The 13,878-nt window shown below is 46.4% G+C and overlaps 1 protein-coding gene across 5 annotated transcripts in view; it reads left to right on the top strand.

The window, feature by feature from the left end:
* Positions 1-13,878, top strand: part of PICALM (phosphatidylinositol binding clathrin assembly protein) — a 502,282-nt gene that overhangs the window by 238,329 nt on the left and 250,075 nt on the right. The gene's annotated exons all lie outside the window — the stretch shown is intronic.

Here is a 13,878-nt window from a genome sequence, read left to right as displayed (position 1 = left end):
TCTTATCTGCATTGCTTAGTTAAGGATACATTCAAGTTGCCAGCTGTAGAAACTTGTCTGCCTGTAGGACAGGGGTCAGGAACCTTTTTGGCTGAGAGAGCCATAAACGCCACATATTTTAAAATGTAATTCCATGAGAGCCATACAATATGTTTAAAACTAAATACAAGCAAATGTGTGCATTTTATGTAAGATCACACTTTTAAAGTACAATAAGTCTCTGAAAATATTACACCAGGCCTTAAGACACCAATACATCTCCTATTAGGAAAACGGACCAAGTCAGGCTGCTATAGAGTCCTACACAGAAACTACACGCCAGCAGAAAACCTCACCTGAATCACGTGCTGTCCCTCACCTAACATAGAATAAAGAGACCAAAACGCATAACAAGAAGCATGCAGAAAAAACTGAATTGGAAACTGCAACAAGCCAGAGTCTCTGTATGCAGTGTAACAAAGGAAAAAAGAAACATCACCCATCCTTATAAAACAAATCAAGAAATATAAAATCATCAGCAGTAAAACTGTACTAACAAAAAACATGAGTGGAATATCCAATAATTAAAAACTCATATAAAACATTTCCAGATACCAACAAAATATTTCAAAATAGCAGACACAAAGACCCAGTAAAGAAAAATAAGGATACAAAAATTTTTTTGCTCTGCATACCTGGGAACGTTTGATATCCAGGTGTCCTGAGATTGTTCTGAATTAGCAGGAGGCGGGGTGGTTTGCTTGGAACTTTCTCCTCTCTCAGTCACATACCAGCGCTCTCTCTCACACTGGTTCTCAATTACACACCTATACACACATGCTCTCAGTACTCACATATACCCATGTTTTTTCTCTCTCACTTATATAGGCTCTTAATTACGCATTTACACACATGCTATCTTTTCACACTTACACACACACACAGGCTTTCAATCACATAAATACATGCTGTCTTTTTCTCTCACACACAGACTCTCATTCACATGCTTACAAACATGTCCTCTCTTTCTCTCATTTACACACAGGCTCTCAATCACATACTCACATGCTCCCTCACCTAAATCAACTCTCAATCACACACAGACACACATGGTCTCTCTCTCTCATTTAAACACAGGCTCTCAATCACATACTCACATGCTCCATCACCTAAACCAGCTCTCAATCACACACAGACACACATGATCTCTCTCTTACTTATACACACAGGCTCTTAATCATACATACACATGATTTCTCTCACACACAAAGGATCTCAATCATACACACATACTCTTTCACACAAACAGGTTTTCAATCACAAACTTACACATACAGGTTCCCAATGGTAAACTTACATTCATGCTCTCTCTCACAGGCAGGCTCTCAATCACAGACATACTCTCTTTCACATGTACAGGCTCACAATCATTCACATACATGCATCTCTCACACACACACACACACACACACACACACACACACACACACACACACACACAAGAGGAAGTGGAGATGCATCTCTCACTCACACACACAGGGCCGGGGCCCCCCCCCCCCCGTGGCCCGGAAGAGGAAGTGGAGAGTATCGGGTGCCTGCGCGGCAAGAAGAGGCCACGCTAGTGCGCTCGGCATCGCCCGAAGAAAAGAAGACTGCAGCGCGGCTCGGAGGAAAATGAAGAGGTTCAAACCGCGGCCGATGGGACTCCGCCTCCGCGAGGGCTGAAAATGAAGAGGTTAGCGTTGGGAGGAGGCTGCTGCTGCTGCGAGTTCCCGGGGTGGGGGACATCATTCGTTTCCTGAGGGGCGTTAGACACCTCCGCCCTCCCTCTCGGGCCACGTGTCCATCTTGGAGTCTCAACCTCGTCCTTCGTGCTCTCTGTGCAGCTCCCTTTGAGCCTCTTCGCCACTCTACGCTCAAGGATCTTACTCTTAAGACTGTCTTTCTAGTCTCTATCTCCTCTGCTCGTCGTATTTCCGAGCTTCAGGCGCTGTCCTGTCGGGAGCCCTTCTTGCATTTTTCTGATTCCGGGGTCTCTCTCAGAACGGTTCCTTCCTTCTTGCCTAAGGTTGTCTCCGCTTTTCACGTCAACCAGTCGGTGGAACTCCCCGCGTTCTTTCCGGAGGAGATTGCGGGTACGGCTGGGGGCGACCTCCGTCGACTGGATGTCAAACGAGTCTTGCTTCGTTATCTTCAAGTCACCAATGACTTTCGCGTTTCGGACCATCTCTTCGTCCTTTGGAGTGGTCCCAACCGGGGTAAACAGGCTTCTAAGACCACGATTGCGCGGTGGTTGAAGGAAGCAATTTCCTCGGCATATCTTTGTCAAGGTCGTCCACTTCCTGAGGGTCTGAAAGCCCATTCTCTGCGTTCTCAGGCTACTTCTTGGGCGGAGAGTCAGTCTCTCCACAGGAGATTTGCAGGGCTGCCACTTGGACATCTCTGCACACCTTTGCTCGGCACTACCGTCTGGATGTACACGCTCCAGTGTTCGGTTCCTTTGGGTGGCAAGTGCTTCGAGCGGGACTGTCTCGGTCCCACTGTCTGGACTGATCCGGGTACGTACAGGAAAGGAAAATTAGTTCTTACCTGTTAATTTTCGTTCCTGTAGTACCACGGATCAGTCCAGACGCCCTTCCCTGTCTGTCTTCTGTCCTCTCGAAGCTTGTTTTCTTGCAGGTCTGCAGATTTCATATTTTCCTTGGTGCGAGATTACTGAGCATTTACACTGGAAGCCTTGGTGGTTATTTTATACCAAGTTTATGCAAGAGCGTATAGGTATGCTATGCTTCTACATTATTCTATGGTTGCTCCGTTGAGCTTTTGGTTACTTGCTTGATCCTATTCTTGGTTTTATTGTTTTCTGCTTTGACATACGTTATACTGAAGGGTGAAAGGATAGGCTCTGTCCTGATATAGGGCATCCTGCAAGTTTTAGTCTGTCTCCACCTGCTGGAAAGGAGGCTCAACCCACTGTCTGGACTGATCCATGGTACTACAGGAACGAAAATTAACAGGTAAGAACTAATTTTCCTTTAAAAATGCTTTCTTGGACTCTGCTGCTGCCACCGCGACAAATAACAAATAGGCATAAACCTGATATCGTTAACAATTAACTCTGGCTAACACAAGGTGGGGTTGAGTGAGGAAATAGCTAAGCTCTGGGCTGAGGCAAAAGAGACTGGGCTGAGAGAAGCCAGCGGGTTTAAAATCTGCCGGCTACCCCTCCCCTGATGGAGTCACGCTGTCCTCTGGGCCAATCAGGTGGCTTAGTGCCGGGGCACATCTAGTTGATATCACTGCTTTCGATGCCGGGCCAATCTGGAGGAGTGACGGGGGTGGCTGCTGACATGGATGCACCGGGCGCCTGGTTATTCGTGGCGCTCCCATATCTGTGCTAGGGGGGCCACCCATAAACTTGCCTGTGCTGGTTTTATGTCTGTGATTGGATGAGCTGTGGTTATAAGCTGGCAAGCTAACTGTGCCTGTTCTCCATTGCGCTGTTACTGTAGTTTATTGCACCAGAGCATGCTGCACTTTACTTACCAGCCTGAATTAGAAAAGACCTCTACAGTTGGCAGCTGGGACATACAACATTGGTAAAGACTGAGTAAGAGAGGAGGAGGCATACTGATAATATATAAACAAAATTTATATATTTATATATATTAAAGGATAGTCCCTTCCCCATTGAGACATTGCTGTTTAAGTTTTCTCAGTGGACTTCAGTAGTTCTATATTTTACACTGAGAGATTCTCAGTCAGAACTTGCTGCTCTACAAGAATTTTAGTTATCAGCGGCTTGTTATGGAAAGCTGATCATTGAAGGGCTTTAAATATTACCTAGACCAGCGCTTCTCAACCGGTGTGTCGCGACACACTAGTGTGTCGCCAAACACCGCCAGGTGTGTCGCGTCTCCCGGTGTCCCACTGCCCCATTGTACTTTCCTTCTCCCTTTTTCCAGCCCCCGCGGTCCAATTGAAAGCTTCCTTTCTTCCTACCCCCACTGCCCAATGGGAAGCCTCCTTCATTTTGCCTTCCCTCGCGCAGGCCAATCGGAAGCCTCCTCCCTGCCACCTGCCAGTGGTAGTAGGAAGAAGGGAGGAAGCCTTTGATTGGCCGGTGAGGCAGGCATGGCACTGTCCGGGAGTGGGGTGGGAGGAATAGCAGTGTAGGACCCCGACGAAGCAAGGCCGCTACGGGAGCCCATCCCCGTAGCGGTGAAGAGAAAACCCGACCCCAACGGTGCAAGGCCGCTACGGGAGCCCAGCCCCGTAGCGACGAAGAGAAAACCCAACCCCAACGGTGCAAGGCCGCTACGGGAGCCCAGCCCCGTAGCGACGAAGAGGAAACCCAACCCCAACGGTGCAAGGCCGCTACGGGAGCCCATCCCCGTAGCGGTGAAGAGAAAACCCGACCCCAACGGTGCAAGGCCGCTACGGGAGCCCATCCCCGTAGCGGTGAAGAGATAACCCGACCCCAACGGTGCAAGGCCGCTATGGGAGCCCAGCCCCGTAGCGACGAAGAGGAAACCCGACCTCTGACTGAGGCGCCCATCCCCGTGGCGCCGAAAAAAGAAGGCCCGCCGGATTAAAGCCACGGCGGAACCGGAGCCTATCCCTGCAATGAAGGAAGAAGTTATTTTTGGTGAGAGCTGGTGTGTCTGTGTGTGAATGGGGGCCTGGGTGAGAGCTTGTGTGTGAATGGGGGCCTGGGTGAGAGCTTGTGTCTGAGGGTGTGAATGGATGTCTGGGTGAGAGCTTGTGTCTGTGGGTGTGAATGGGTGCCTGGGTGAAAGCTTGTGTCTGAGGGTGTGAATGAATGCCTGGGTGAGAGCTTGTGTCTGAGGGTGTGAATGGATGTCTGGGTGAGAGCTGGTGTGAATGGGTGCCTGGGTGAAAGCTTGTGTCTGAGGGTGTGAATGAATGCCTGGGTGAGAGCTTGTGTCTGAGGGTGTGAATGGATGTCTGGGTGAGAGCTTGTGTCTATGGGTGTGATTGAATGCCTGGGTGAGAGCTTGTGTCTATGGGTGTGATTGGATGCCTGGGTGAGAGCTTGTGTCTGAGGGTGTGAATGGATGTCTGGGTGAGAGCTTGTGTCTGAGGGTGTGAATGAATGCCTGGGTGAGAGCTTGTGTCTGTGGGTGTGAATGGATGTCTGGGTGAGAGCTTGTGTCTGTGGGTGTGAATGGGTGCCTGGGTGAGAGCTTGTGTCTGAGGGTGTGAATGGATGTCTGGGTGAGAGCTTGTGTCTGTGGGTGTGAATGGGTGCCTGGGTGAGAGCTTGTGTCTATGGGTGTGATTGGATGCCTGGGTGAAAGCTTGTGTCTGTGGGTGTGAATGGATGCCTGGGTGAAAGCTTGTGGGTGTGAATGGATGCCTGGGTGAAAGCTTGTGGGTGAGAATGGATGTCTGGGTGAGAGTCTGTGGGTGTGAATGGATGTCTGGGTGAGAGCTTGTGTCTGTGGGTGTGAATGGGTGCCTGGGTGAGAGCTTGTGTCTGTGGGTGTGAATGGATATCTGGGTGAGAGCTTGTGTCTGTGGGTGTGAATGGGTGCCTGGGTGAGAGCTTGTGTCTGTGGGTGTGAATGGGTGCCTGGGTGAGAGCTTGTGTCTGAGGGTGTGAATGGGTGCCTGGGGGAGAGCTTGTGTCGGAGGGTGTGAATGGGTGCCTGGGGAGAGCTTGTGTCGGAGGGTGTGAATGGGTACTTGGGTGAGAGCTTGTGTCTGTGGGTGTGAATGGGTACCTGGGTGAGAGCTTGTGTCATTGGGTGTGAATGGGTGCTTGGGTGAGAGCTTGTGTGTAGGGGTGTGAATGGAAGCCTGGGTGAGAGCTGGTGTGAATGGGTGTAAGAGCTTTTGTGTGTGATTGAGAGCTTGTATATAAGAGAACATGAGTGTGATTGAGAGAGCGAGACTGGTCAGGGAGGTGATGTGTTTCTGTGTGAGAGAGAGAAACTGGTCAGGAAGATGACTGGTGTGAAAGAGACCGAGACTGGTCGTGGGGTCTATTTGGGGGTGTGTGTGTTGTGAGTGACTGGTTGTGGGTGCTAAGGAAGAAGATTGAGGACAGAGCTTCAGCAGCCCTTGCTGCTTCTGGTTAGTGCTATTGGCCTGGAAGGGAAAGGAGTAGGAGAGTTGCTGGAGAAGGTAAGTAAAGGTGGCTTTTTAAATTTATTTTTCTTGATTGACTGCCATTTTAATTATTGGGTATTTTGCGATGTCTGCTGTTTTGAAATATTTTATTGATATTTGGACATGTTTTAATAATTTTTATGAGTATTTAATTGAATATTATTCTGTTCAGCAGCTGCTTTGTAACATTTTTGTTATAACTTTACAATGATTTCTGTGTGGGGCTCTGTAGCAGCTTGGCTTATTCTGTTTTCCCAATAGGAAATGTTTTAGTGTTTAGGGCCTGGTTTAATAGTTGTATTTCTTAGATAGGGTTGTTACTGTTTGCGTGTGTTCCGTAATACAGGTGTAACTTTGTGCAGGTTAGTTTGTGTGCATTATTGCAAATCCTGAGTCTGTTAGGTGCTATATTTCTCTTTCCATTTCTCCAGGTTCGCACTGTATGCAGAGTGGCTTTTTTGGTTTTCCGTTCCAGTTTCTGTCTCCATATTTATAATTTGTGTTTTTTCTGTACTTGGTGAAGGTCAGTTCTGGGTGTGTGACCAAAGTGAGGTGTTTTACTAGCCTGTAGGCATTTGTATCAATCTTATTTGATGTGTTTTCTCAATAGGATATGCATTAGTGGTAAATTACTGTCTTTTCATAAGGAAGGCTATTGTGCCTGGTAGTAAAGGGAGTTTGTTTTGCTTTTACTGAGATGTCATCAGAACCAGAATATCTTTTTTTTGTATGGTGAGTTGTACGGGTTATGCCCTAGATCTGCTCTGCACTCATTGCTGAGGGTTGAGGGGAGTCCTGTGGATGCAGAGTGCATGTTTACACTTAGCCCCGTGATGGTCACATGTTCAGTGTGTCACGCATATGAGAACCATTTGTCAGGTGTGTCCCGGCCAAAAAAAGGTTGAGAACCACTGACCTAGACAATGTTTCTGGTCTGCATGCTCAGCAACTGCTGACAACATTGTTACATGCCTAGTTGGAGCAACTGATTACACAACCTACACATAACCACACAAACCACATCCTCTGGCAGCAAATTCCAGAGCGTAATTGTGTGTTGAGTGAAAAAGAATTTTCTTAGATTAGTTTTAAATGTGCTTTTCATTAGCTTCATAGAGTGCCCCCTAGTCCTCCCATTATCCGAAAGAGTGAAAACCAATTCACATTTACCCGTTCTAGACCTCTCATGATCTTAAAGACCTCTATCATATCCCCCCTCAGCAGTCTCTTCTCCAAGTTGAACAGCTCTACCTTCTTTAGCCTTTCCTCATAGGGGAGCTGTTGCATCCCCTTTATCATTTTGAATGCCCTTCTCTGTACCTTCGCCATCACAACTATATCTTTTTTGAGATGCGGCGACCAGAATTGCACACACAACTCAAGGTGCAGTCTCACCATTGAGCGATACAGAGGCATTACGACACTTTCCATTTTATTCACTATTCCCTTCCTAATAATTCCTAATATTGTTTGCTTTTTTGATTGCTGCAGCACGCTGAGCTTACAATTTCAATGTATTATCCACTGTGATGCCTAGATTTTTTCCTGGGTTGTAACTCCTAATATGGAACCTAACTGCAGCATGGATTATTTTTCCCTATATGCATCACCTTGCACTTGTCCACATCAAATTTCATCTGCCATTTGGATGCCCAATCTTCTAGTCTCTCATGGTCCTCCTGCAATTTATCACAATCCGCTTGTGATTTTAACTTCTCTGAATAATTTTGTGTCATCAGCAAATTTGATTACCTCACTCGTCATATTCCTTTCCAGATCATTTATAAATATATTGAAAAGCACTGGTCCAAGAACAGATCCTTGAGGCACTCCACTGTTTACCCTTTTCTACTGAGAAAATCGACCATTTAATCCTACTCTCTGTTTCCTGTCTTTTAACCAGTTTGTAATCCACGAAAGGGCATCGCCTCCTATCCCATGACTTTAGTTTCCTTAGAAGCCTCTCATGAGGGACTTTGTGAAATGCCTTCTGAAAATCCAAATACACTACATCTACTAGTTCACCGTTAGCCACATGTTTATTAACTGCTTCAAAAAAGTGAAGCAGATTTGTGAGGCAAGACTTGCCTTGGGTAAATCCATGCTGACAGTGTTTCATTAAACCAGGTCTTGCTATATGCTCTGTGATTTTGATCTTTAGAATAGTTTCCAGTCAGGCTCACTGGTCTATAGTTTCCTGGATTGCTCTGGAGCCCTTTTTAAATATTGGGGTTACATTGGCCATCCTCCAGACTTCTGGCACAATGGATGGTTTTAATGATAGATTACAAATTTTAACCAATAGAACTGAAATTTCATTTTTGAGTTCCTTCAGAACCATGGGGTGCATACCATCCGGTCCAGGAGATTTGCTACTCTTTATTTTGTCAATCTGGCCTATTACATCTTCTCTGTTCTCAGTGATTTGGTTCAATTCATCTGACTCATCACCCTTGAAAACCATCTCTGGAACCGGTATATCCCCAACATCCTCATTAGTAAACACAGAAGCAAATAATTCATTTAGTCTTTCTGCAATGGCCTTATCTTCCCTAAGAGCCCCTTTGACCCCCTTGGTCATCCAACAGACTCACTCGCTGGTTTCTTGCTTCGGATATATTTTAAAAGGTTTTTATTATGACTCTTTGCCTCTACGGCAAACTTCATTTCAAATTCTCTTTTAGCCTGCCTTATGTCTTGTACTTCACTTGACAATGCTTATGCTTTTTCCTATTTTCTTCAGATGGATCCTTCTTCCAATTTTTGATGGATGTTTTTTTGGTTAAAATAGCCTTTCACCTCACCTTTTAACCATGCTGATAATAGTTTTGCCTTCCTCCCACCTTTCTTAATGTGTGGAATACATCTGGACTGTACTTCTAAGATTGTATTTTTAAACAATGTCCATGCCACTTCACTTTTAACCTTTGCAGCTGCACCTTTCAGTTTTTTTCTAACTATTTTCCTCATTTTATCAAAGTTTCCCTTTTGAAAATTTAGTATTAGAGCTGTAGATTTACATATTGTCTCCCTTCCAGTCATTATGATCACAATTACCAAGTGGCCCCACCACTGTTACCTCTCTCACCAAATCCTGCGTTCCACTAATAATTAAATCTAAAATAGTCATTTATTCCATATAGGAATTTTATGTCTCTAGCATGTCCTGATGTTATATTTACTTAGTCAATATTGGGGTAATTTAAATCTCCCCTTATTACTGCATTGCCAGTTTGGTTAGCTTCCCTGATCTCTCTTAGCATTTCATCATCTCTGATCAATTTGGCCTTATAGATTCCACTGAGCATTTAGTCTCTCGTATGATCTTTATCCTGTTGGACTCTATACTCTCCCGGACATAAAGTACTACACCCTCACCAAGTTTATCCTCCCTATCATTGCAATATAATTTGTACTCTGATATAGCCATGTCCCATTGGTTATCCTCCTTCCACCAAGTCTCTGAGATGCCAATTATGTCTATCTCATCATTCACTGCTATACGTTCTAACTTTCCCATCTTACTTCTTAGACTTCTGACATTGGCATACAAACATTTCAAAATGCGTTTTTTGTTTATATTAACAATCTTCTTTTCAGTTTATATGGATAATTTGGAATTCTTTAGCTCAGGTGATTCTTTACTTATAGGCACATGGACTGCCTTTGCTTTTATTGGAACCTCTTTCTTGGGCTGCCCGTACCCTCCTGTTTCATTAGTAATCTTCAAAGATACATTCCTCCAAAGCATGCACTGGTGAGTGACTGTCTGGTTCCCCTTGTTCTATTTTAAAAGCTGCTCTGTCTCCTTTTTGAAAGTTAACACCAGCAGCCTGGTTCTACTCTGGTTAAGGTGGAGCCCATCCTTTCGGAGAAATCTCCCCCCTTCCCCAAAAAATTGTTCAGTTCCTTACAAAACTGAATCCCTCTTCACTGCAACATCGTCTTAGCCACGCGTTGATACTTTGGAGCTCTGACTGCCTCCGGGGGACCTGCACGTGAAACAGGGAGCATTTCAGAGAATGCCACCCTGGAGGTTCTGGATTTTAGCTTTCTACCTAAAATCCTAAATTTGACTTCCAGAACCTCCCTTCCACATTTTCCTATGTCATTGGTGCCCACATGTACCTTGACAGCTAGCTGCTCCCCAGCACTTTCTGTAATCCTATCTAGGTGATGTGTTAGGTTCGCCATCTTCAAATCAGGCAGGCAAGTTACTAAGTGGTCCTCTCATCCACCAGCCACCCAGCTATCTACATTTCTAATAATCGAATCACCAACAATGGTGGCCGACCTAACCCTTCCTTCCTGGGTAGAAACCATGGAAGACTTGTCCTCAGTGCGAGAGGACAAAACATCACCTGGAGAGCAGGTCCTTGCTACAGGTTTACTTCCTGCTACACCAGGGTGATGCTGTCCAACCAGGAGACCTTTCTGATCTAAGGCAGCACTTGGGCTGCCAGACTAGATTTAGGACTTGGCTACTATGTCCCTGAAGGTCTCATCAATGTACATCTTTTTGCCTCAGCTCCTCCAGGTCTGCCACTCTAGCTTCCAGAGATCAGACTCTCTCTTTGCCCCAGGTGCACACATACAATCTCTCACCAGCAGGTAAAAAATCATACAGAAGATAAGGGGCTATCCTGGGTGGGGATGGCAAGTGAAAAATTAGTAAATACATAGTTGACTGAGTTGAGTAAAACTATTTTCATAGCATGTAGAGCGATGGACTCAGGACCAGTGGGTTTATGCTCCCTTGCCAGCAAATGGAGATGGAGCAAGCTGACATCACAGTATATATAGCCCTGTGTGACCCCAGCCTGCCAGTATTCTCAGTCTCCAGCAGATGGTGGACATGCATCTCTCCAAGGGAATTTCTTTGAGTTTTTTGGAAGGAGAAATTTGAAATTCTAAATTCAGGAAAAGAAAGCTCCACTCTCCTGCAATGATACCAAAAGGTTCCTCCCCCAGTTGAAAATTCCTGAGATGATTTCCATGGTCCCTCAGCGGTGTGCCTTAGTTCGATAGCTGGGTTTCCCGGCGTGGATTTAGCTACTAGTTCAGTGGGTGCAGGAGGCTGAGAGCAGTGGTGATGGCAGTTGCCCTCTCCTCCCGCAGCCAGAGACAGTCTCTGTACTCAGCCAGTAAGTGCTGAGCTCAGGTAAGGTTGGCAGTTGCCCTCTCCTCCCGCACCCAGAGACAGTCTCTGTACTCAGCCAGTAAGTGCTGAGCTCAGGTAAGGTTTAAAAAAAAAAAAAAGTTTTATTTTGAATCAGACAATTAGAGGGGTTTCAGGACTTCCTTCGGTCTCTGTGCTCAGCACACTACACAGATGTTTGTTCCTGCTCCGGTTGGGGAACTGGGCAGTCTGGCAGATTGAGGTTCACCCGGTGGGCTAGGCCCCATACTTAGGCTTTTTTCTTGCATGCCGCGTGGTAGGCTGTGACGGGCATATTTGCGTGCTCCTGTGCATGTTCTGACTTCCTCTACAGGCCATCAATGTGCATAGTGCGTTGGCTCTGCTCACACATTGTGTGCTTTGTTTTTGGGTGCGCTTTTTACATGCACAATATTTTCATTGTTTCCGAGCTTAGCTTGATGCACAAGTTATACATGCACCTTGCCGCGCTTTCTTCTAGGCGCTTATTTTTTGTGCACATTTTCCTTTTGTGTGCAAGCCATTCTGGCGCATGCATACCCCCACGATGGCGCCAGTAAGCAAGAAGCCTAAGTGTGTTGCCTGTCATATTACTGCTTCTCAGCCTGACCTGGCTTCAAACTTGTGTCAGTGCTCTCAGAAGCTCAGGGAGAGTTGTCTTCCTTGGATTTTGCTAAGCCTGACTCTTCCCATTCTGATGATGGGTTGGTCATGGCCTTGATTGGGGGGTTGCCAAATCTTTGTTCTCCCTTAACTGGCTCCTCCACTGGCGAGGGCAGTTCTGTGGGACCAGTTCCGGTTCCTTCTGGGCTTGGTCTGGACTCGGCTGCTTTTTTCTTGGGTGGAATTTTTTTTAAGGCTTACAAGCCTTTCTTCAGACGCAGTCCTCCTCTTCCCACATTCTTGTCCGGTCGAACCCTCAGCTGGTGTCTCCTCCCTCTTCCAGCTCTATGCTTAAGCACCGGAGCTCGCCTCTGTTCCCTACGGGTGTTCCCGACAGGAATTCGGATGGCATTGATGATGAGTTGATCCTAATTCCCTGGAAGATGGGGAAATTTCTCCAGGGCTGGAATCTTATCGCACCATGTTCTGGCTCTTTCATATTGATGAACTGCAGGCCCTGATTTCTCAGACCTTGAAACAACTGGGTGTCCCTGGTTCAGATGCTATGTCAGAGTTGAGGAAGAATCCCATTTTGGTTTCCTTAAGTAAAGCCTCTTGTTTTTTCCTTGTGATGGATGCCATTCAGGAATTGATTGATCTGGAATGGGATATCTGGGAGGCAAATTTTAAAGAGGGTCAGATGTTGGAAGGCCTGTAATACCTGGATCTAGCTGGTGAGAGAGCGTTTGCATTTTCCCAAAGTGGATGCACTGGTATGTGCCGACTTTAAGTGGATGACCATCCTCGTAGAGGGAGGAGCGGCCTTGAAGGATTTACATGATAGAAGGATTGAGGCTATGCTTGAGCAAGCCTTTGAAGTAGTGGCGATGACTTTACAGATTGCTTCCTGTTTTGCCCTAGTGGCGTGATCTTGTCTCCTCTCTCGGGGGTTGAGTCTGGAGGGAATTCCAGAGCGGTTATGGAGCCTGCTTCCACCTTTTTAGCAGATGCAGGCTGTGATTTGCTCTGGAACTCAGCCAGAGGAGTGGCTTTGTTGATAGCAGCCAGGTGTCAACTTTGGTTGTGAAACTGGTCAGCTGACACAGCCTCCAAAGCTAATGTTACCAAGATGCCCTTTAAAGGCTCGCTCTTGTTTGGGAGTGAGTTGGATCAACTGGCCAGTAAGTGGGGCAAATCTTAGTTCCTCAGTTGCCAGAGGATAAGGAGCAGTTACAGTGCCCCTTTGGTATGAGGGGTCAGCTCCGGGCTACCAGATGTTTTCGTCTCAACAGAGGGATGACCTTTCAGTGGACTAGGCTTTTTGGTAAGTCTTAGTCCTTTCATCCCTGACAGTCCAAGAAAAGAGCAGGCTTGGGTGGTGAACCTTCCCGAGCTTCCCAATGGTTTGCCAACCCACCTTCCAGAACAGGAAATAGGGGGATGTCTCTCGCTCTCTTATCAGAGATGGGTCGAGATCACGTCTCCAGAAAGTATGGGGCAATATTCCATTTATTTTGTTGTGCCTAAGAAGGAGGGCTCCTTTGGTCACATCCTGTATCTCAAGATGTTCAACCGCCATTTGAAGGTGACTCATTTTTGCATGTAAACCTTTCGCTCTGTGATAAGGCAGTACAGTCGGAGGAATTTCTGACCTCCTTGGATGTGTCATAGGCTTACCTTCATATTCCCATCTGATTGGAACACCAACGCTTTCTACTCTTTGTGGTGTTAGGGCGCTATTAACAGTTTCGGGTACTACCCTTTGGTCTAGCCACCACTCCCAGAACACTCCCAGAACCACTCCCAGAACATTTTCCAAGGTGGTAGTAGCAGCGGTCTTGCGGAAAGAAGGAATCCTGGTGCACCCATATTTGGATGACTGGCTGATTTGAGCCAAGTCTCGGGAAGAGAGCCATCTGGTGACAAACAAGGTAGTCTCCTTATTGCAGGAGCAATCTTCAGCCATCCCAGTCGGAGTATCTGGGGTCCAGGTCAACATGGGA

The sequence above is a fragment of the Rhinatrema bivittatum genome, chromosome 5 (assembly GCF_901001135.1).
Source record: "Rhinatrema bivittatum chromosome 5, aRhiBiv1.1, whole genome shotgun sequence".
Lineage (NCBI taxonomy): Eukaryota > Metazoa > Chordata > Amphibia > Gymnophiona > Rhinatrematidae > Rhinatrema > Rhinatrema bivittatum.
This window is presented reverse-complemented; position numbering and strand designations above follow the sequence as displayed.